We start from the raw sequence: 23695 nt of genomic DNA, 5'->3' as shown, positions 1-23695 counted from the left end.
AACCTGGCAAACACTACCTCACCCATGTGATCCAAGTTATTATCAATGGTGATAAATCATTCTGATAGTATATATTATTCCTGTATTAGTTTCCTAGGGCTGCTGCAACAAATTATCACAAACTTAATGTCTTAAAAAAACCCAAAAGTTTATTTTCTCAGTTCTGCAGGTTGGAAGTCTAAAATCCAGGAATTGGCAGGGTTAGTTCCCTCTTAGAAGCTCAGGGAGAATCTGTTCCATGTTTCCTCTCTTTGCTTTTGGTAGTTGCCTGAAATTCTTGGCATTCCTTGGTTTGTGGCAGCATAATTCCAATATCTGCCTCTGCCATCACCTGTGTGTCTGCCTGTGTCTGTTTTCTCTTCTTTTAAGGACACAAGTCATTGATCAAGGCCTACCCTAATCCATATGACCTCATCTTAATTTCATCACATCTGTAAAGATCCTATTTCCAAATAAGGTCACATTCTGAGGTTCCGTGTAAAGATGAATTTTTTTGGGGGGGACACTATACAACCGATACAGTACTCTTTATGATGTAATCAAAATAACATTTTACCTCTTTGGTCTTCCTCCCCTGAACTCATAATCCCCAGTCTAATCTTTAGAAAGACATCGGACAAATCCCAATTGAGAGGCATTCTACAAAATACCTGACCAGCACTCCTCAAAATTGTCAACATCAACAAAAACGAGGACATTCTGAAAAACTGTCACAGTTAAGAGAAGCCTAAGGAGACATGATCATAAAATGTAAGGTCATATCTTGGGTGGAATCCTGGATCAGGTAAAGGACATTAAGTAAGAACTAAGGAAATCTGAATAAAATATGAACTTTAGTTAGTAATAATGTATCAATATCAATTCAGCTTCTGAAAAATTATTGTTTAAATGGAACCAGAGCACCTCCTCCGATTTGGGGAGCAAATAGCTAGAAAATTCCCTACAAAGATTCAACTCTCAATAGCAGGCAAAGCAACATGGAACTGGGGATTTGGGGGAATAAACAATAAAGGTTTGCATTTGCAGAGAATACTGAAAGCAACACTTAACAGCTTTTGAATATTGTCAAGGGCTTACATTTAATAAGGAATAACATACATATAAAACTAGTTGATGTGTCTCCATATTTTTTGGTGTTCTCCAAATTTCACCCCACTGGGATTAAAGGAATCAAAGCTAAATGCAATTGGGCCAGAGCACAGGCACTCTGTGTTGTGGCCGATCTTCAAACAATGCCTAAGAATAATTGTAGAATAATTGTACTGTGAAATATATGTGACATTTATTTATGAATTTTAGGAAAAACCTTAATTAGTTAGAAGCACATGCTTGAAGAGGACCAGTCTTTTCCAATCACTGTATCAGGTTTCAGTCCACTCCAATATATTTCATACATTTAAATTTTAATAGCAATTCTAAAAGCATTTGAGGCAAGGATATGAAAAAAATTTTCTGAAAAGAAAAAATTTTTTTTACTTTTCCCCAAAGTAATGGGGAAAGAAGTATCTCTATCAGCCAATAAATAGTTTTGAAAACAACATGCAATTAGCACAAGACTAGACAACTAGACAAGGGAACAATAGGCAGCCAAGAAACTGATGTTATCCATAAGGTTTATCTTATATTAAAATGTCACCTATGTGAAAGCCTTTGGCACTGATGAAGAAGGAAAGGATTACTTTATAAGTGGTTGTGAAAAAAATGTTTTGCTTGACTTGCTGGGATTTTGATTGACATGGCATTATATCTCCAGATTTATTCAGAAAGGAATACACCCAATTAAAATACCGAGTCTTCTAGTTCAATCATAACCGTAATCCAATTAGTTTCTGGGATTCCACTAAATGAGTATTCATGAGTAGCTTAACAACAGGGATTTCTGAGAAATGCCTTCTTGGGCAAGTGGTTTCCTCATGATGTGAACTTACAAACCAAGGTGGTGTAGCCCACTGCACAGCTAGATTATATGATGTAGCCTGTTGCTCTGTAGGGGAGGAAAGCAATTCTCTCCCTAATTCTTCTGGGTTCTTGGCTGAGACATCCCTGTAATAAAAGACAGATTCACAGGAGAAAAACAAACAAAAGTTTAATAGCATGTATACCTCCTGTATACCTAGGAGAGACCCAGGAGTAACTCACTGAAATGCCGGAAGCCACCACCTTAAATACCATCTTCAGCTGGAGACAAAAGAAGATGTTGGGGGATTGGAAAGTCAGTTATGGGAGGTCACCAGGAAAAGCACAGTCAATAAGAATAAGGTTGTTGTGCAAATTTAGGTCCTGGTCTGCATTGATAAGAGTTTGGTAACCTAAAAATAAAAGGGCCTTTCAAAGTGAGAGGCAACAAACATTTATTGAGATCAATAAGAATAGCTACTCTGGAAGCACTGGTTCAGGCATAAGCCCAAACAGTGTTCTAATAAGGAGAAAAGGCAGTGGGTATTTATGAGAAGGGAAAGGGGAGCAATTACATCAATAAAAGGAAGGCTTTTCTATCAGTGCAGATAACATAACATAGTGATGCTAATTCTAAACAATGTTTTTTAATTTTTCAGTCCAGTAGTCATAATAACTGTTCTTTTGTTGACGCAATCAGTTTTTGGGGTCACGATGTTGCTGTAGGCCCTCTCCAAAGATTATTTTGCCTTGTTTTAACATTACAAAGCTTTGAAGTGTAAAACTTACAGAGCAGTTCCTCTGGCATGGCAGCTCTGGCTCTATTTTAAAATGGCTCCATTTATGATATTGTTTTCAGTTTCTAGAGATAAGGTCCTCCCATTCTTCCTGGTACAGCCAGGGAAACACCCTAACAAATGGAATTTCCCTTTCCCTTACAAATGTAGATGTCTTTTACAAAAGGTAACTTCTACTTGGTTTTCAGAGTTTCTCCCATGCCCATTAGTTCTTGAAATTAATCAGCCTAAAATAATCTTTATGCCAAAGAGACGTATTTTGGGCGACAAATTCTGTTCCTCTACAGTTCCTAGGCTACAAACCTATAAGTATGTTATTATACTGAATACTATAGGCGATTGCAACACAATGATAAGTATTTGTGCAACATGTTGCACTACTAAGTTATGACAGCTAGGATGTCACTAGGCAATAGCAATCTTCCATTAAAATGTTATGGGACCACCATTGTATGTGTAGACCATTACTGACCTAAACGATGTGTATATCTGTAATTTATTGAATATGTTGATGATGTTTGATAAATAGTCATTATCATGTTCATATGTGGCTCTTGCTAAGATATTTTTTTAAATCATGTATTAAGGTTGAATTTTATCTGATTTTATTCAGTATTAATTAAAATAATCACTTTTTCTCTTTTAGGATGTTAATTTAAGCTCATCATAGACATCCCAATGTTTTTTACTTTATTTAAATTTTTCGTATTTTTCAATTACAGTGGACATAAAATATTATATTAGTTTCAGATGTACAACCTAGTGATTAGACATTTATATAACTCGTGAAATGATCACCCTGATAAGTCTAGTACCCATCTGACATCATAAAATGTTATTATAATATTCCCTATCATGTACTTTACATCCCTATAACTATTTTTATAATTGGTAATATGTACTTCTTAATCCCTTTATCTTTTCCACTGAGCCCCCCAACCCCCTCCCATCTGATAATCATCAGTTTGTTCTCTGTATGTACGAGTTTGTTTCTATTTTGTTTATTTTGTTCTTTAGCTTCCACATATAAGTGAGATCATATGCTATTTGTCTTTCTCTGTCTGACTTATTTCACTTAACATAATACTCTCTTTGTCCATCCATATTGTCGCAAATGGTAAGATTTCAGTCCTTTTAATGGCCAAATAATATTCCATTGTATATACGAGGCCTGACAATTACGTTCTCAAACTTGTTGCAATAATGTTGCTAACCTTTTTTTGATATCAGAGGGAGTATTTATTATGAATTTGTACCAACTGGACAAACAGTTAATCAAGTTTACTATTTGGAAGTGCTGAAAAGCCTGCATGAAAAAGTTAGATGACCTGAACTTTTCACCAATTCATGGCTTTTGCATCATGACAAAGCACCAGCTCACGTGGCACTCTGTGAGGGAGTTTTTAGCCAGTAAATGAATAAGTGTATTGGAACACCCTCCCTACTCACCTGATCTGGCCTCCAGTGACTTCTTTCTTCACTTGAAGATAAAGGAAATATTGAAAGGAAGACATTTTGATGACATTCAGGACATCAAGAGTAATAACGATGACAGCTCTGATGACTATTCCAGAAAAAGAGTTCCAAAATTGCTTTGAAGAGTGGACTAGGTGCTGGCATTAGTGCATAGCTTCCCAAGGGGAGTACTTCAAAGGTGACCATAGTGATATTCAGCAATGAGGTATGTAGCACTTTTTCCTAGGATGAGTTCGTGAACATAATTGTCTGACCTCGTATATACCACTTCTGTATCCAATCGTCTATTGATGGGCACTTAAGTTGTTTCTATATCTTAGCTATTGTGAATAATGCTGCAATGAACATAAGGATGCGTATATATTTTCAAGTTAGTGTTTTGGATTACTTCAGATAATACCCGAAAGTGGAATTGCTGGGTCATATCATAGTTCTATTTTTAATTTTTTGAGGAACTTCCATATTGTTTTCCATAGTGGTTGCACCAATTTACAAACCTATCAACTGTGCACAAAGGTTCCCTTTTCTCTACATCCTTGCTAACACTTGTTGTTTGTTGATTTTTTGATGAGAGTCATTCTGACATGTATGAGGTTATACCTCATTGTGATTTTAATTTTCATTTCCTTGATGATTACTGATGTTGAGCATCTTTTCATATGTCTACCGGCTATCTGTATGTCCTCTTTGGAGAAAAGTCTATTCAGGTCCTCTGCACATTTTTCTAATCGTATTGTTTGTTTGTTTTAGTGTAGAGTTGTACAAGTTCCCTATATACACTGGATATTAACGCCTTGTTGGATATATCACTGGTGAATATCTTCTCCCATTCAGTAGGATGTCTTTTCATTTTATTAATTGTTTCCTTTGCTGTGCAAAAACTCTTTAGATTGATGTAGTTCCATTGGTTTGCTTTTCTTTTGTTGCCTTTGCCCAAGGAGACATATCCAAACAATATTATTAAGAGCAATGTCAGAGAGTATACTGCCTATGTTTTCTTCTAGGAGTTTTATGATTTTGGGATCTTACATTTAAGTCGTTGGTCCATTTTGAGTTTATTCTTGCATATGGTGCAAAAAGGTTGTATAGTTTTATTTTTATTTTTGCATGTATCTGTCCAGTTTTCCCAACATCACTTATTAAATAGACTATCTTTACCCCATTGTATAATCTTGCCTCTTTTGTCATAGATTAAATGGTCATGTAGGCGTGAGTTTATTTCTGGGCTCTCCATTCTGTTCCATTGATCTATGTGTCTGTTTTTATGCCAGTATCATGCTGTTTTGATTGCTACAGCCTTGTAATATAGTTTGATATCAGGCAGTGTGCTACGTCTGATTTGGTTCTTCTTCTCAAGGTTGCTGTAGTTATTCAGGGTATTTTGTGGTTTCATATAAATTTTAGGATTATTTTTTCTAGTTCTGTGAAAAATACCATTGGTATTTAGATAGGGATTGCACTGAATCTATAGATTACTTTGGATCATATGGATGTTTTAGCAATGTTTATTCTTCCTGTCCATGAGTACAGTATATGCTTCCACTTATTTGTATGTTCTTTTTTTTATTTTTTTTTATTTGTATGTTCTTAAACTTCTGTCTTTAATGTTTTAATGTAATTGGAAAACTATAAGTACAGGTCATTCACCTTCTTAGTTAAATTTATTCCTAGGTATTTTATTCTTTTTGATGCCATTATAAATGAGACTGTTTTCTTCATTTCTCTTTCTGATACTTTTTTATGAGTGTATAAAAATGCAACCAACTTCTGAATAGTAATTTTGTATTCTGTTACTTTATTGAATTCATTTATCAGTTCTAATAGTTTTTTGGTGGAATCTTTAAGGTTCTCTCTATATAGTATCATGTCATCTGCAAATGACAGTTCTATTTTTCCATTCCCATTTGCAAGCCTTTTTTTTTTTTTGTCTGATTGCTGTGGTTAGGACTTATAATACTCTGCTGAATAAAAGTGGTAAAAGTGGACAATATTGTCTTGTTCCTGATCTTGAGGAAAATGCTTTTAGCTTTTCACAATTGAGTATGATGTTAGCTGTGGGTTTGTCATATACAACATTTATTATGTTGAGGTATGTTCCCTCTATTCACACTTTGCTGAGACAGTTTTTATCATAAATGGATTCTCAGTATTTATAGTCTCAATATTTATAGTTTTGACAGATCTTCAAACTGGAGACCTATTTGCAGAATGTGGGATGACTTTCCAAGGGAAACTGAGACAACGATGGTTCCAAAGAAGTGATTTCCTGGCCCCTCAACTTCCTTGTTAAAACTGTCCTGCCTGAGAGAGGGCCTCTGAGTTGAGTCCTCCTTTTGGTTCACCTTTTCTTTTTTTCTCAGTCTTTGTCACTAAAAGAGCCTTTCTCACCACACTACTTCTCTCTAGAGTGCATTGCTCCAGGGTGTAAAAACTGAAGTGCCAAATAATAAGGCAATTTGGCAATATCAGAATTTATTATCATAACTCATGTTGTGTATTGGTTTAATATGATTTCAAATTCACCTGTTTATGACTTAAGTGAAATTGTTTAAATCCACTAAATTATGACAAATTAAAAGAAATTTTGCTTTGATGTAAGAATGAAGGAGGTTCTGTCAGGCTGCCATCATTCCACATCTGTTGTTGTTGACAAGCAGTCAGCAGCCCAGCTGCTGAGGGTTCCCCCCCCCCTGGGGGGGGGGTTATCCATAGAAGCAACAACTATGGCAAGGAGACATTTAGACTATAAAAACTGAGAGTTTGTGAGGACTATTTGAGAGTTTCAGTTTGGGCCAGGCCTCTCTTAGCTAGCCTAAAAACTCTTCCCAAACCCTTGGGGCTATTTGATCCTGTCTTGGTGAGGTGACTCCTCTTGAATGAGCTCAGCCAGACCATCACACTGGTGTCTTCCTTCCTTAGCAACATGCTCTAGCAGCAGTGGACTTTCTTTTTGTGCTGGCAGCTGGAAATCAGCCTTTGATTGGTCGCAGTGTTTCCCTAGTGCCTCCTTGTATGAAAAGGTACACCTCTGTTAAATCTGGCCTTTATTCCTTCATTTCCTCATGCCTAAAACAAAAGAGCGATTACTCTGTCATTTGTCAGGAGTATTCTATTTCCTTATTTGACTTATTAAGAGATATTATCCTTTATGTTATTGGCTTCTGAATTTCCCACAGCAAATCTGTGCTAAATAAATTTTTGGCAAAGGCAGAATCAATCTTTGAGTATAACTTTGCGGCTTCCCCCCCAAAACAAAACAGAACAACTCATAATATGTTTGTGTTGTTTGTATCAATGCTGTACTAGTATTAATTATTATAATAATTTAATCCCAAAGAAAAATTGTTAACACTTAGACCTCTGTGGTATCAGGAAATTAGACCTTTTAATTTTCAATTTGTATTTGTATTTTTGTAGAGAGAAGTATGCTAGGGTGGTAAATAAAAGACTTCCAGCATAAAGTATATGATATTATCATTAATTTATGGAGGGAAGGAATGAAAATACAAAGATAAAAAGGAAACGCAATATTTCTGACTGTTACAGAAAAGCTTGTCTTGTATTTTTAAAATTTATCATAGTATCAAATCATTGTGGTGTTTATATTTCATGGGATATATTTAAAAGAATGATGTAACCATTTTATTTTAATATGTTACTATTTACAATATGCCAGCCCTTACAATGATTTTAAGTTATGGTGAAAGTGTTATATGCCAACTTGAAAATGTGGAAGGATTATATTGTTTCCCAGAAATTGTTTTAGGGGAACTAAAACAAAAAAGCTTAGCACTCATTTTGTTAGAGGGAAAAGATGTTCCAAGTTAATGTTCCAGATTTTCCTGGGTTTGCCACTGGTGTCCTCTGCTGGTGAGTTGTGTTTTTGCTTTTAAGAAGGCAACACAGTTATTCTCTGTTCTCTATTCCTAGCTGTGGTCAAAATCCCCCACCTTGGGGAGCCTGACAAGAGCGATGTTGCCTGTAGTTGCTGCAATGGCCCATCCTATCATGGATTTAGGGGATCTGTTCATAGCACACACAGCTGTGAATCACAGTGTCAGAGAGGGAGCAGAACATTCTCTAATTCAAGTGCTGAATTTATACAATCTTCCTTTGCTGATTAATCTAAGAGAAGTTTCTAACCTTGGAAATGGTAATAATGTTAGGAGAGTAATAACAACAATACACAATGCCAGTGTCTATAGTGTTTATTTTGGGCCAGGTGCTGTTTGAAGCACTTTGCATAAATTCACTCATTGGATTCTCTCATTTGCCCTGTGATATAGAAACTGCTGTGGTTCTCATTTTTCAAATGAAGATGTTGGTCACTGAGAGGTGAAGTAAATTGTCCAAGGTCACGCAAATGATCACAGATAGAACCAGGATTTTGATCCAGGCCTGCTCACTCCAGGTTGGTACACTTACCACTATTCTTTACTGTTCATTATAGGAAAATGAGAAAACATAGGCAAAAAGACAAAACAAAAATCTGTCATCTTCCCACCCAGGGGTAATCACTGCTAAAGTTTTAGCATGTTCCTTTCCAGCCTTGTGTGTGTGTGGTGGATGGGGGGAGAAGTGTCTCTCTATCATTCTGTTTCATACAAATGAGATCTTCTAGTTCTGTACTCTGCTTAGGACACTTAATAATATATGTAGGTTTCTCCTGGTCACTTTCATCTCCATTCTCAACCACCGTCAGTTTTGTGTGTCTCCTAGAACACGAAGTAGGCAGACATCATTCTGTTTCTGACATTCAGCTTCTAGAGTTCTCTCCTCTAAGGGCAGCTCAAGGGAATGAGGAGGTGGAGACCCCTTCACCCAGACCCAGCCTGGCAATGTCCCCGTGGGCTGAAGTCACCCCATGAGGAAGACTGCTCCTCCTCTGAGGCAGGGGTAGTGCTATGGTCAGGAGCTGTCAGTACTGAGCATCCGGTTCAGATGGTATATATAGTGAGGAAATAAAAAGCAGGTTTAAAACCTGGGTTTGTACTGCTGAATTTGCTCAGCTTTGATGATTATTCTCTGTCTACTGGAGGAGCAGTTTCTGATGCCCAAGCTTATTCCATCTCTTTGGAGCCATGGATGATGGAACGCAGTCATCAGTCCTCTGGAGAGTCCTGTTGGGATGCTTTAACCGGGCCTCCTGCAGCGTAGCAGTCTCACTGGGTTGATCCTTTCAGATGTGGGGAAGGAAGAAACTTTCCTCTATCCTCCTAGATTCTTCTGGCTGGTCTAATAATGAAATCTAAATAAGAGATTAACAAGAGAAAATAACCAAATTTAATTATATATGTTTATATGAGAGAGCCCCACATACATGAGAGAGTCAGAGATCTCACATACATGAGAGGCTCAGGGACTGAAAGTTAAAATGAGATTTATACAGAGGGTGCCAAAAAAATGTATATACATTTTAAGAAAGAAAAAAACTATTAAAATTGTAATAATATATACCAATAACAAAAGATGAATACAGGTCACTTTTGACTTCTGCAATTACAAGAGGTGCTCAAAGTGGTTACCATCAGTGTCCAGACACTTCTGATTATGGCAAACTACTGCTTGAGCAACGTTGACCAAAGTGCCCACTTGTATACATTTTTGGGGGCACATTTTTTTTTTGTGGCTTTCTGAGGTAAGGTGCATTGGGGTTTCAGAGGGGAGGAAGGTCACTACAGGACAATAAGAATAAGTGTTTAGTAAATAGAAGCTTGCCCTGCTCTATAGACAGATCATAAAGGTTATCTCTGATTATTTGGGAAAGGCCCCTAATTAGTTCTTGTAGGTAATTAAGCGGGGGCAATCATTTCTCTTGAGTCCGCAGGGTCCCTGTGGCCTTTAGCTCAAAATAATCCTCATACTACAGAGGCACATCTTGGGGTGACTTGTTCAGAACACCTGCACAGGGAAAGCCTTGTCCTGAGTCCAGGACTGTGTGGTGCTCTGGGGCTAGTGTAACTGCAGATGAACTTCATTTCTTTCGCGTGCATTCTGCTTTAATCCAAGCTCGCTTTGTTTAGCTGGCTAAAACTATGACTCCTTTGCATTCTTTTCCTCAGATCCTCCTACCTGTGCATATACTGTATGTCCACTCCTTTTACTCATTAAGCCCTTAGGACATTAGGGAAGGGAGATTACATGAAGGCAGGAGGGAGCAATTTAGGGATGGATTACAGGATAGTTAAGATTATGTGCTCTCTTGAGGAGTCTGAAAGGGGGCATTTCAAAGGTGGGTTAACCTAGATGCACAGAAACAATGGACAGGGCTTACTTGAGGCAAAGATAAAGAAGTTGTGTGCCTTAGGTGTGACTACCCACCATGTTAGGAATTTATGACTAGATCACCCTGTGAGGTTACTTTCCACAGAATCCATTTTTTCCTCCACAATAACCACCTGTCATGCTTAAGAAAGAATGTTTCATTATCCAGACCACCGGACATCTGGAAGATTACCATCGTGAGCTAATCTGAGGGCTAAGAATGCAGGACTGACTTGTTTTCAAACACGTGCTTTTCACATATAGAGAATTTTTATAAGAGTTTATTTGAGCCAAACTGAAGACACATGTCGGGGAGCAAGATCTCAAATGCTCCTCTGGAGAATGACGGTTTTGCAGTTTTTTTAATGCATTTTAATTAAAGAGGGGATGTAAGGAAGATTACATGGAGGTGGAGAAAGCAAGGTGGGGATCAGATTACAGGAGAGAAAAGATGATGTGCTCTCTTGAGGGTGCTTATGCTTGGAGGGGTATTACTTCTGGCATTTCAAAGTTGTGCTAATCTAGAAGAACAATGGACAGAGCTGGCTTAAAAACCTTTCTTTCACTGAAGAAGTTATAGGCCTGGGACATGACTATCCACCATGATCTGCCCTGTTAGGAATTATGATTTATTTTAGCACCCCTTTTTTATTCACACTATAAAAACTCTCAAACTTTTCTTTCTCCTTTGGAACCCTCTGGGTATTTCCTAGTTGTGTTTCTGGTTTGTAAACCCAAGACCCTTGAATAAATCTTTGTCATTTATTTCTAGCCAAAGCCTCCTGACTCTTTTGAGCTCAGTTGATGCCAAGAAGCACAACAATAACACCTGTAACAATCAGCCCCACATGGCCAGGACTTGATTAAGAGCTGACAGCTATCCTGATTTTTGTCCTTGCTTCCAACTTACGACCATTTAGAGAAACAGCACCCCTGACCAATCACACAGGACACCCCACTTCTAGTCAGCACACCTCCAGCTTCCCCAGGCCAACAGCCTTCAGCGAGGGCACAACTTAGCCTTCCCTTTGTTCCACTATAAAGTTCTCCCACTCCTTTGCCTGCCTTGAGTCTCTGCCAAAACACAAGTGACAGAGCAACTTCTGAATAAATGGCCTTTGCTTGTCTCATTTGGTTGGTCTTCATTTCTGCCCATACCTTTTACTTCCTTCCTCTGGTTTGTTCTTCCCATCAACCAAATTTATTTGACAGCTAGAAGGTAAGGGTCACATAGATAGGGCCCACAGCAGAGTCATATGGGAGGGTCATACACTAGATCCGACTCACAAAGGGGCTATATATAAATAAGGATGACACAAATAGTAGACCCACAAGAAAAGTCACTTTAGGACAGGGTCAGAGACGTGAGTCACCCACCTGACATACAGAAGCCACATATGGGACTACACAGGGCCTCCAGGGGAGACCCTGCCCACTCTGTCCATCCCCACATAAGCCACTGCCAGGGGCATCCCATCCCATAGCCTTTAGGTGCTGATGTCAGAGATTTGGTTCTAGAAACCTGCTCTCTGCCTGACCCTTCAGGTGTCCAGGGGCCCTCAGTCCCTGAGGTTGTTTGCTGAGTCACCTAACACCTTGCTTTAAAAACTACCCACACCCAAGTGTTCCTTAGAAGGTCTTTCTATATCCCCAAGGGCTACAGCATTCACTGATGTTAATAACTTTTTTTTTTAAGTAGGCAACATATGCCTATTGTGGCAAAAAAAAATAAAATTAAAACAACATAAAAATGTACGTGAAATGTTTTGTTCCCCCTTCTGTCCTCTTTCACGTATTTCTTCTAACTAGTCATTGGTTGATTTTATAAAAACCATTGGTTTTTGCACATTAATTTTGTACTTTATTATCTTACTGACTTCTTTTTGTTTTTAGTAATTTTTCAGCTTTCTCTTAGGTTTTCCAGTTATGCAATCATATCATCTGCAAATAGTGATAATTTTATCTACTTCTTTGCCATGTCTATACCTCTTTTTTTTCTATTATCTGATTTTGTTTTTGCCTTATGAAGTAATTTAGAAGTGTTTTTAAATATCCTAATTTTACTACACTTTTTCTTATTGATTTCTAGTTTAAACATAATTTGGTCAGAGAAAGTGACCTGAACAATACCTATAGTTTGAAAATTGTTGAGATTTACTTTATGCTCCAGAAGGTGGTCACATTTTTATAAATGTTCCATGTGAAATCAAGAACATTGTTCACTAATTGTTTTATGCAGAGTTCTATCTATGTCCATTTGACCAACATTAATTTTATTATTATATCTTGATATCTTTAACTGATTTTGTTTTGTCTGCACAATCAACCAATTATCTCTACTCTTTTAGTGATTACCCTACATTTTAACATACTCAGCATGGTCTCTGGTTAATAAATGTCATTGCTTTAAAACAATATAACCACCTTAAAAGGCTTTACTCCCAAATTATGTTCACTCTGACTTTCATGTTGTTCTTCTACAGTGTAATGGTTTTATTTTTCAACTCCATAAGTTTGTAATATTGTTATTGTTTCTATATGATCAAGGCTTGTTAGCTGTACCCATATGTTTGCCATTGTCTTTGCTCACCAGTCCTTGTATCTCAGACCTACTGCTGGGGGTCATTTCCTTCTTCTTGAAGGACATCCTTTAGATAAGCTTCATGAAGGGGTGCTGCTGGTTTCACTTGTTTTAAAGATAATTTCTGAAGTATATAATTCTAGGTTGGCAGTTATTTTCTTTCAGTACTTATTATTAATGCATTTTCTCTGACTTTCATTATTGTTGCGCAGAATTCAGCTTCAGTCTGTAATGTTTTTGGAAATAATTGGTCTTTTCCCCGCCTCTGGTTGTTTTTCAAACGTTTACTTTGCATACTGTGCAGTTTCTTTATGCTGAATATAGGTATGGATTTCTATTTCCTTATCATGCTTAGGATATATTGTGCTTCTTGAGAGTCAGGACTCATGTTTTCCATCAGTTTTGAAAAGTTGTTAGCCATCAACTATGCAAATACAACCTGTCCCTATTGTCTCTATTATCTCTCCCTGGGAACTCCATTTAGGCTGAGATTAGACCTGTTCATTCTATCCTCAATACTGCTTTGTTTCCACCCACCCCCTCATACTTTCTATCTCCTTGCCTCTTTATTTGCCTTCCGTGTAATTTCTTAAACTCTACCCTTGTATTAGTTATCTATTGCTGCATAACAAATTATCCCCCAACCTAAGATCTTAACATTTATTATCTCACACAGTTTCTGAGGGTGTGAAATTCAGGTGTGTCTTGGGTGGTTGGTTCTGGTTGAGGGTCTCATATGACGTTGGAGTCAAAATGTTGGCTGGGGCTGCAGACACGGGAAATCTTGACTGGGGCATACTCACAAGGCTATGGGCTAAGAGGCTTCAGTTCCTCATCAAGTAAACCTCCCTATATGACTTCATAAGTGTTCTCACAACATGGCAGCTGGCTGTCCCAGAGCAAGTGATCCATACTGAGAGAAGCAAGAAACCAGAGTTCCTTTCATACCTAGTCTCCAAAGTCGCACGCCATAACTTCTGCTTTTTTCTTTGTGTTAGACTTAAGGCATTAAGGGAAGAGAATTAGGCATCACCTTTTAAAGGGAGTGTCAAGAATTTATGGACATATTTTAAGCCACCAAAATATTCCATTTCACTAATTCATTTTTTGAGCTCTGTCTAATATACCCACTGTGTTTCTAATTTCAAACATTAAAGCTTTCATTTCTAGAAATATATATATTTTTAGTTATTTAAAACATAGTTGGTCAGTTTTATTGTCTCTTGATTTGTAGCCCATTTTTAGTCCCCTCTTTTATTTTTAAAAGATTAAACATATCCATTGTGCATTCTGTATCTGATAATCCCTATATCTGAAGTCTGTGGATCTGATTTTGTTGGTTCTTACTCATAAGGCCTTCTCTATCAATTTATTTTCTTTTAAAATATATTATGATCAAATTTTGATTGAGACTTTATATGTGGGAAAACTAGAAGGCCTTGTTTGATGGTGTTTTTCAAAGAGAATTTAACTCTTCAGCCAGCATGCTGTGGGTCCTACTATCCTGGGAAATCACAAATAAATTTCTTGACTTGGATGTTTTGGACAATGCATGTAGAGTGAATTTTGACCTGAAACCCATGTTTCTTAATATTAGATCCCATGACCCCTCTAACCAGATTTAATAAATATTAACATTTTGGAAACGTTCATTAAAAAAAAAAAAAAGTTAGACTCTGTCTTTATCCCTTCTTGCTCCTCATTTCCCAGAGGTAACTACTATGTTAGAGTTGGTATATGTAATTCCCATTCATAGTTTTAATATGGATACATGTACAGTATGACTTTATATTTTTATGCAACTTGTTGTTTTTTCTATACATCCCTGCTGGTGGACACGTAGAGGGTTTGTTTTGTTTTTTTAAGTTTTGAGAAACAACGTTGATGTGAATATCCAGGACTTACGGCTGTGGCTAAATCCACAGAGCTAAGAGTGGGGAGCAATCCAGGTGGAGAATGACCACCAGAAAGAACGTCTAGAGCAGAGAGAAAAAAGAGATCGGGGCAAGAAAAGGAGAGACAATTGCAAAACACACTAGTCCTTGAGACAGAAAGTCCACTTCCTGGACGAGCGAAGGGAAAAGTGGGCGTGGCTTTGCGGAGGCGAGGGGCGGGGAGCCGGAAGGGGGCGGGTAACCCGAAGGGCCATTGGAGAATCGGCAGAGGTGGGCAGGGCGCCCGCCTGTGCCCTGGCTGGGTCAATCCCCGCTCCCTCGGGGGTCACTCTGAGGTTTGATGGGGCTCCTCCTGTTGGTCAATAGAAGGAACCTCTTCCTCTCGAAGTCGCAAGTTGATAAACCCCATACACGCTAAGAAGGAAAAAGGAGCGGAGTTTTCTGTACTGTTGGAAGGAGAATGTCTCATTTGCAGCTTTTATTCAGTTTGTTCATTCTGTAGTTGGAGAGGGAAAAAGAGCCACCCATGACCCCGACGTGACTTGAACACGCAACCTTCTGATCTGGAGTCAGACGCGCTACCATTGCGCCACGAGGTCACAGTAAGCAGGTGAGTCTGCATCACTAAAGTCCTCGCTGTGCTCGCACGGCCCCGCGGTTGGGAAACCTAGAATAGAATATGCAGTCGCTCCTGAATCCCAGTACACATTTAAAAGAAGGAGCTCAAACGTCTCGGTTCTCGAAGTTGGGGAAACGGGCGCCTCTGGGGCATCCGAGCCTTAGTGCGGCGCCGCAGAGGAGCCACCACCCGGGGTGACTGGGGCTCCGTCCCTTCGCGTCTGGGCAACGCACGGTGGGGAGTCGAGGGGGCCCCGGGGGCGAGGGGACGCCGGGCGGGAGGGGCGAGGCCCGAGGGCGCCTGGGCCTGGCTAGTGTGGCGTAGAGACGGGAGGCGGCACAGAGTTTCGTGGGGCGTAACTCGCCGGATCTTCCGCCGCCAACTCATAAAATGGCGGCGCGGGTGCCCGAGACCGTCCTGGGCCTGGGGCTCCTGCCTCGTCCCCTCTCCTGAGGGGGAAGAAAACGGAGTGGGCAACTCCCACAGCCATGGGCTTGATAAACAAACTTGGAAAACGCAACAATTTCATTATTTTTAAACTATGATTTTCTTTGCGGAAAGTCAGAATAATGTCTGGAAAAAACGAGTCATTGAAAATCCCAACATCCAGAAATAATTGCTGATATTTTTATGTGCTGTATTTCTTTTTGCAGATTTTTACTGGCTACATATACATCCCAATATATTTTTGAACCTTTAATTGACAGCACACATACAGAAAAGTATCCATGAATTTTCACAACTTGCAGATAGATATTTGTGTGTCCAGCATCCAAATTAAGAGAGCATTAGCATTTTCCCTTCCAGTCCCTTCACATTCGTTTTTGAGATGAGATTATATTGTACATAGCATGTTAATTTTCTCATTTGTTATGTTGTCCCCATGATTTAGTTAATATTTTTCCCTAGCATAATTTTATTTTAAAGGGCTCATTGTCCATTTCATGGGAGTCTTAAGTTCCTGCTTTTATACAGTACCTTTTCCTTTTTTATTAAATAAAAAAGGCATGAACTGATGGGCATCAACTGATGACCAACTGATGCCAAAAAATTGGCATCAACTGATGGTCATTGGTGCCAATTTAACAGGAATCCCCAGTTTGGGGTGTAGTCAAGAAGGAAACTTTATTTAGTGCAAACAGCTTAATTGTGCTAGAGCAGGGCTATGCAACACCTCAGTACTATTACAAGTCAACCATAAAATAGCAAGAACACCAGGCAACTCTTTGGTGCTCTCTAAGAAGGAGGGGAGCTGATGTATATAGAGAGGTCAAACAAGGACTCCAAATCATCAAGGTTTGATTGGCCCAGAAAACACTGTCCTGATAGGTCAGAATGGAGACACTCTGATTGGTCTGTAAAGATGCTAATAAGGATATAGCAGTGCAGCTCTGATTAGACAGGGAAATTCTCAGTCCTGTTGGTTGAAATACAAGTCCAGAAACTGTACAAGGGTTGGCTCAGAGGGCAGGGGCACAGTGCAGGTAGGCATTAAGTCCTGGAGGTAGGCAGTTCAGTGCAGTGTCTGTCTGAAGATTGGCTTAAGTGAGCCCCTGTTTAGCAACAGCTGCTAGGCTCTATTTATAAATTTGAGCCCAGTTAGCTACCAGGAACCCTTCATGACAGGCAGGTACATTCATTCTTGGGTTCAACACTATTAAATAAAGAAGCCCTTAAGTAAAAAAGCAATTAAATAAAAAATAAACCACTATCATAGTCTATTTAAGAATATAAAGTATCAATCTTAATTCAATAAATACCACAGAGCCTGATGTTCTTAAGAGAAGGAAAAATCTGGAATGGGCTCCACTCTTTGTAGGAGAAAAGGAACTGTATCTGATGCTCCCAGTGAAGCTGTGAGAGTGGATGCTGTTTCACCACATTGATTATTCTGGGGCAGCTAAGACCAGCAGAGCTTCTACTAGTTCTTTCTGTCAAACAGAAAAAGAGTCATGGCAATTTTTGTGTTTTTGGACAAGTGTGATAATAGCAGGCATTTGGGATTAACTGTTAGTCCTTTGGTGGCTGCCCCAAGGCTGTCAGAGAAGCAGAGACCAGAAAGCTCTATCATTACTCTCAGTGAGAAAGAGTCAGCCAGCCCATAGTATGATTATGGATTCCATCTCCAGGTAGCCAGAGACATGAGTCACCTCCTCATTGCTTTTCATTCAGGTGAATTGAACTCTAGGGATGGAGGTGGGGGAGAAGGAAAGGGGGAGCTAAGGAGTGGTGGAAACCGCTTCTCAGAGATCTAAGAAGTGAATGAGCTGCTAAAACAAGAGGTGGATTCACTTTCAAGCTGATCACAGACGACTTTCTCTTCTGCCTCTTGAAGCCTCTTGCATTGGCCACACAGCAAGGTTACTGAGGAAGAGCCAGTGCCTTTCCCACAGAGGTCAAGTGTCAAGAATCTACTGGAAGGAATGCCTCACACCCAAGGAAATACCAGAGACACTCTTGAAACCCCTGCTCAGATTTTTGGATACACCTGTCATGTCTCGGCCCCTCTTCTGGGATGTGGAACCAAAACCTGTTTTCATTCTATGATGTGGGCATGCCATTAAACTACAGTGTGGCGTTAATCAAATTAAGGTAAAGAGATTTGTGCAGATATAGTTAAGTGCCTCTTAAAAGTTAGAATCCTGCTTGCCAGGGCAGACTAGAGTGAAGGGAGCGAGTTATGCAGTTGCACAGGGTCAAATCCTCTTATTTAAAATTTTGATACTTTGTTCATCATGGATTTTTTTGCATTAATATTTACTTGGTTAAATATTGCATTATTTTTTATTTATTTTGACTGCTGACTTTTGACCCCCCACCCCCTGAATTTAGTTCAGTTTAAACCGTTGTTAATTTGGCTGAATGGTCAGGGCTTGCATGTATTTCAGTGGTCTGTCTAATTGGAAGGTTGCCATGTTTGTTCATGATCAGAAGAGACTGGGGCAGCATGGATGTCCTTTACATGGGAGAAATGAAATTGCGAAAGTGGAAAGTTTAATATTTGTTGGGGTAACAGCTGTGAGTACAGAGGCAAGGTTCCTGTCTAGCTAGTCCCTATATGACAAAGAAATGTGACTTTCTCAATTTACCTTTGCCTCATGTGACAATGTTGGCTGAACTCAGCTCTGGAGATGTTTTTCAGTTTAGAGATATGGACTTAGCATTTTACTAAACACAAAGGCCTTGTTTACTAACACTTACTAATTGCAGCTGATAACAGCTGTGGCTTAGTGAGTGTGGGCTACATGCAGAAAGGCCTCAACAGCAGACAGGGCCCTGGCTCTAATTCTATCAATAGCAAGGTGAAGTCGATGCTATCTTTTTTGGACTGAAGCAGCTGTTTTCCAGTATAGTGTATGGTTTTAACTATAAAGAGACTAGCCTTGTCTCTATTGTTTATTGGAATTTAATTATGGGCTTAATATATTTGCAGCAACATAAACAAGAAAGAGTAACTGTGAGAAGATCCACTCTACCAAGAACACGGTAGCAAGTGTACCAGATGGCTGGGTGTCAGGGAACGGGTTCCAGCCCTGTCCTTGCCACCTACTAGCTGTATAACATCGGACATGTCACCCAACTTTTCTCTCATGGATTCCTCAATTCTAAACTGAGTGTAATATAATCTATATCAAAGGGTTGTTGTAAGGATTAAGGAAAGTAATTTATCTCTGGAAATGGGTTCCAGAGAGAACACTCTTTTGTTTCCTGATATTTAGTATGACTATTAAGCTTCCACAAACATGTCAGAATTTATGACTTTGAGGGGGCAGTGTGTAGAGAGCTGATAATTCTAGTTTCTCTCCAAACATGAGTAGGTTCTAGGTTCTCTCAGTTTGCTGTTAATACTTACAACGGAGTTACATAAGCCAAAATTCAGCTGTGGTGCAGACCCCTTTTTCCACTTCACTTTCTTGTATTGTTTTCCTTTCCTCTAATATGTATTGTTCTCCTTCTGTGATTAGGTTGTAGTGGAGTCCAACCAAATCACTCTAATTGAATACCCAGAATAACCAGAGTGTAAACTTCTCTCATTACTTGATGGGTATGTAAATTGGGGAATCATTATCACATACTGATTTACAAGCCTACTCTGAGTGGTCAGATCTTTGTCATTTTATCAGTTACTTTTCCTGAGGGCCTACTATGTCCCTGACACTGTACTATTTTACATATGTTACTTCATTTAATCTTCATAACCAATCTACTTTTGAATTCTTTATCATACAATTTCATCTTTTTTGGTCTTTATTAATTTTTCTCCTTTCTTATTTGGAATAACTTCCTTTGAAGACCCTTTCATCACTGTTTTTGGTTTTTCCCAAGAGATTTTTCTCCTTTGGTTTCCTTTCATATTTTGACAGTATTGTAAGGACTTGCATTTTTATGGAGTTATTTTTGAACATGTTTTAATGTTGTTTAGTCAATTGATATTTTTTCTTTCTGAAGGAAATATTCCCAAGAATAAAATAGTAATAATTATAGGCTCCCAAAACACTTCAAGAAATTCTCGCCCAGGATTTAGTTTTCTCATCTCCCTCAGGATAACTAATAGCCAAACAATCCATGGGTTCTTTAAGAAAAAGAACTATACTCTATACACTGTTAAGACTTGGGGGTTCTTCTAAGCCACATTTTGAAGTTCTTATGTTTCTTAGTGAGCATAAGGTAAAAAACATAGCCTGTCTGCCTCTGTCAAAACTTGTAGACACTTCTAAGACCTCATTCTTTGTTTTTCCTCCACAGGGTGTGACCCTCATTTATTTTAGTTCCTATACTTTCTAACTCAGCGTGTTCGATGAATGTTTCCAGAAGTTCAATAGGATTTAGACTAAATTTCATCTACAGGCTCTAGATATGTCCAACTGGATAATGGCCTCCACTGAAGGCATCATATGGAATGGAAGCACTGCCCCAATGCATCCATTTTTCTCAGGTGCTCCCCACCCTACTACTACTGGATGGATACAGTGATGAGGAAGCGATGCAGCAGGTGCTTGGATGGGAAACCCCGGCCAAGACAGGGGTGGGTGTAGGAGACTCGGGTGTGAAACGTAGCAACCCCAGCCCTGGGCCCTCATGGTCGATGATTGAGGCTAGAGCAGGAAACCCAAGGCCTAAGATTGGACCTGAGATTCCTAAGTGGGACAGGTGAGTGCAGCTTGCTCAGCAGGATGGGTGCTGAGGAAATGGGGAGGAAGGCCCAGTGTGAGAACAGCCGCAGAGCCCCTTCTCCGTACAGACTGTTGTCATACTGGATCCCAGCTTTTATCTGAGCTGCACGCCCACCTGGCCAATCCCAGCTAAGGCTCTGCATGTGTCACAATGGGATGTCTGTGACATCATCAGTCTCCTCCGCAGGTGGCTGCATCCACAGAAGTGTCTTGTACCATTTTCTGCCCCAGAGCCATATCTCACGACAGTCCTTGCCATTCCAGCTCTGGCCTCCATCTGTGCCATACTCTGTAGAACCAGGTGCCCCACTCTACAGAGATGCCCTTGGGGCCCAAGGACAATGACTTGCCTAGAGTCACCTTGGCAGTTGGAACTGAAGAAATTTCCCATACATGCTGTCTACAGGAGCTGCTGTGTCCAAGAGGTGCTGTGTCCAAGAAGACATAGGAATGAACGTGAGCACCGATAACCAAGCACAAGGGAGCTTGGAGTCTTTGTTGGTGACTTAAAATAATACCCACTTATTGTACCTCATATATTTGGGCTCAGTGATCTGGTCAGTTAATCCATATGTATTGAGTAAGGTTATGGGGATATTGGTGGACAGAGGCAGGTTGCTCATATGTCTGGCCCTCTGCCAGGTCTGATGGGCAGGATGGACTCAGCAGGACTGCCACCCTGATAACTGTTGCCTTACAGCTGCCAAACCGTTTGTTCCCCCCGCACTCATCCCAGGATTTCACAAGATTTGCCTCGGCAAACTGAGGCCCGATGGAGAGATATAGGAAAAGCTCCTTTGAGGGGCAGTCTCAGCAAACAGACCCGATGGAATTATATCGGTCCCCCCCTTCAATGGATTCCTTGGAGATGTGCGTGTGTGTGAAGGCAGTGTACAAGTGGGAACACAATGGGAACTTTTGGAAAGAGCCAGCAGGCTACTAACACACAGATCTTGAGATTAACAATCTTTTATCGCTTTAGAAGTTTACCAATAAAAACTACGTTGGCCCAATTCGGGGCCCCAGTCTTTGAGGCTGGAGTCCCTTGGCCCCGCTCGCACTCTAATCTTGGCTACTGCCTTTTCTTAGCCCTGCGCCACCCTTCTCATGTGGGACACGACATCTGGCACCCAAGGTGGGGCCCCCGATTCTGGGGCTCCCGATTTTGGGACTCACTTGTGGGGCTCGAGAAGGAAGGTCGACTTCGAGTAGAAATTCAAAGAGGTTTCACGGCTTGGGGACCCAGGAGAGGTCGCGATAACTACTGGAAGAAAGTAGGGTAACTCTCGGAGAATTTAACCAAGGTAAATGGGGAATTTTTCTCTTTCTTTGTGCAAGAGAGTGAATGTGTGAGTGTGTGTTTATAGTTCCACAGCTACGGCTATGGAGCTTGTGTGAGCCCTAATCTGCGGTTCCGTGGTCTAGGTCATAAGGCAAAATGGTGACTTAGCGGGGCCTGGGGTTTTTACCGGTGAACCTTAGCCAAAGACCGATCTTAAAGTCGCGCAAGGGACGCAGCCAGACAGGCATCTGAATCCATTCTGAGTGAAATTCTTTCTTTCCTTTTCTCTATACATAGTGGGTGTCATGCGGGAGACCCTGCTCACTGCGCCATTTGTCGTGCAGGGAGGCCAGCGGGGTCTCCGCTCCCACTCCCCATACAAGAACGCAGGATATGGTGAGGCCAAAAAGGAACACCCACGGAGCCATAGATGGGGAAGTCATACCACTATATTCTCTCTGGCGGCACTATAGTCTCACTGGAGGCTGGATCCACACTGTCCGCAACCCGCCATGCACACTTGCCAGCCCAGCCACCATCTTCTTGCTAGCCCCATTCTTCTTCTTCTCTCTCCCCCTCTCTAGCGTAGCCACAGCAGTTATATTAGTGGCCAATGGCTCACTGGTTACAGCTGACGGCCAAGTAGCCACAGCTGATGGCCATTTACTACCTGAGCCAGCACCTGTCTATGTGAGGCCGAGAGCCTGGAAACTACTCTCTGGGGCTCCGCCCCCACAGTGGGAAATGTTAATAGCCAATATAGGTCTTGTATTTGTTTGCTTGAACACTTTTTTAAGGCTGGAGGAGCTCAAGTGTCAGATCAGAAATTAGAGGACCTTCTCAAAGTAATTGAAACTTATTGTCCTTGGTTCCCAAACTTAGGGACGTTAGATTTAAAAACATGGGAAAAAGTTGGTACGGAACTCCATGGATTATATCATAAAGGAGTTTCTTTCCCAGTAACCATCTGGGATACGTGGAAACTAATCCGGTCAGTTTTAGAACCTTTACAAACTGATGAAAAAGATAAAGGAGAAAAAGAAAAAGTACAGGAATCTGAGGAAAAGGGAGAAGGGTCTCTAGAAGCTCCCACTGTAATTCCCAAGTCATTCTATCCACCATTGGGGGACTGTCCTCCTCCCCTTAGTTCTTTTGCTTGACTTGCCAATACGGCCTGCTTTCACAACAGATAAATTAGAGTCACCCTTGCAGCCAGCGAAAAGTACTAATCCTTTTCTCTCCGTCAGGCGTGCACCTCCCCCTCCTTCAGGGGGCTCTCACATTCCTCTCTGCGGTAGAAAAAGGTATAAGACAGGCTAGACTGGAAGGAGATTTAGAGGCATTTACCTTTCCTGTTGTCATTCGTGAAGGTGTAACACCTGACGAGGATCCAGATCACCCCAATATTGTTCAAGAATTTTTACATGAGCCATTTTCATTTAAACTTCTAAAAGAGCTCAAATAAGCTGTAACACAGTACGGCCCTACTTCTCCTTACACCATGGGTCTTATACGGCGTGCAGCTGATAGCAGTCAATTAATGCCCACAGATTGGAACACCCTGGCCAAGACTTGTCTTTCCTCATCCCAGTTTTTTACAATTTAAAACTTGGCGGCTTGATGGTGCTGAAACCCAAGCTAGACATAATCAGGCTCACAAAATAAATATTGTCAAAGATCAATTGCTAGGGAGTGGCCATTGGGAAAATAC

At 40.2% G+C, this 23695-nt stretch overlaps 1 long non-coding RNA gene and 1 other non-coding gene across 6 annotated transcripts; one reads left to right on the top strand and one right to left on the bottom strand.

Annotated features, from left to right (window-relative positions):
• The first annotated feature begins 15167 nt into the window (after window positions 1-15167).
• LOC109461309 (uncharacterized) lies at window positions 15168-21768 on the top strand. Of its 5 annotated transcripts, XR_002139672.3 has the most exons (4): window positions 15168-15519; window positions 17864-18120; window positions 19494-19573; window positions 20275-21768. It is a non-coding gene; the product is annotated as an uncharacterized LOC109461309 (long non-coding RNA). The 5 variants fall into 5 exon arrangements; XR_016022833.1 differs by having other exon boundaries at window positions 18962-21768; XR_016022832.1 differs by having other exon boundaries at window positions 17864-19573.
• TRNAW-CCA (transfer RNA tryptophan (anticodon CCA)) lies at window positions 15437-15508 on the bottom strand. Its single transcript has one exon. It is a non-coding gene; the product is annotated as a tRNA-Trp (tRNA).
• Window positions 21769-23695: the final 1927 nt, after the last annotated feature.

Source organism: Rhinolophus sinicus, chromosome 12, assembly GCF_057876585.1.
Source record: "Rhinolophus sinicus isolate RSI-liver-muscle chromosome 12, RSI-T2T, whole genome shotgun sequence".
Taxonomy (NCBI): Eukaryota; Metazoa; Chordata; class Mammalia; order Chiroptera; family Rhinolophidae; genus Rhinolophus; species Rhinolophus sinicus.
This window is presented reverse-complemented; position numbering and strand designations above follow the sequence as displayed.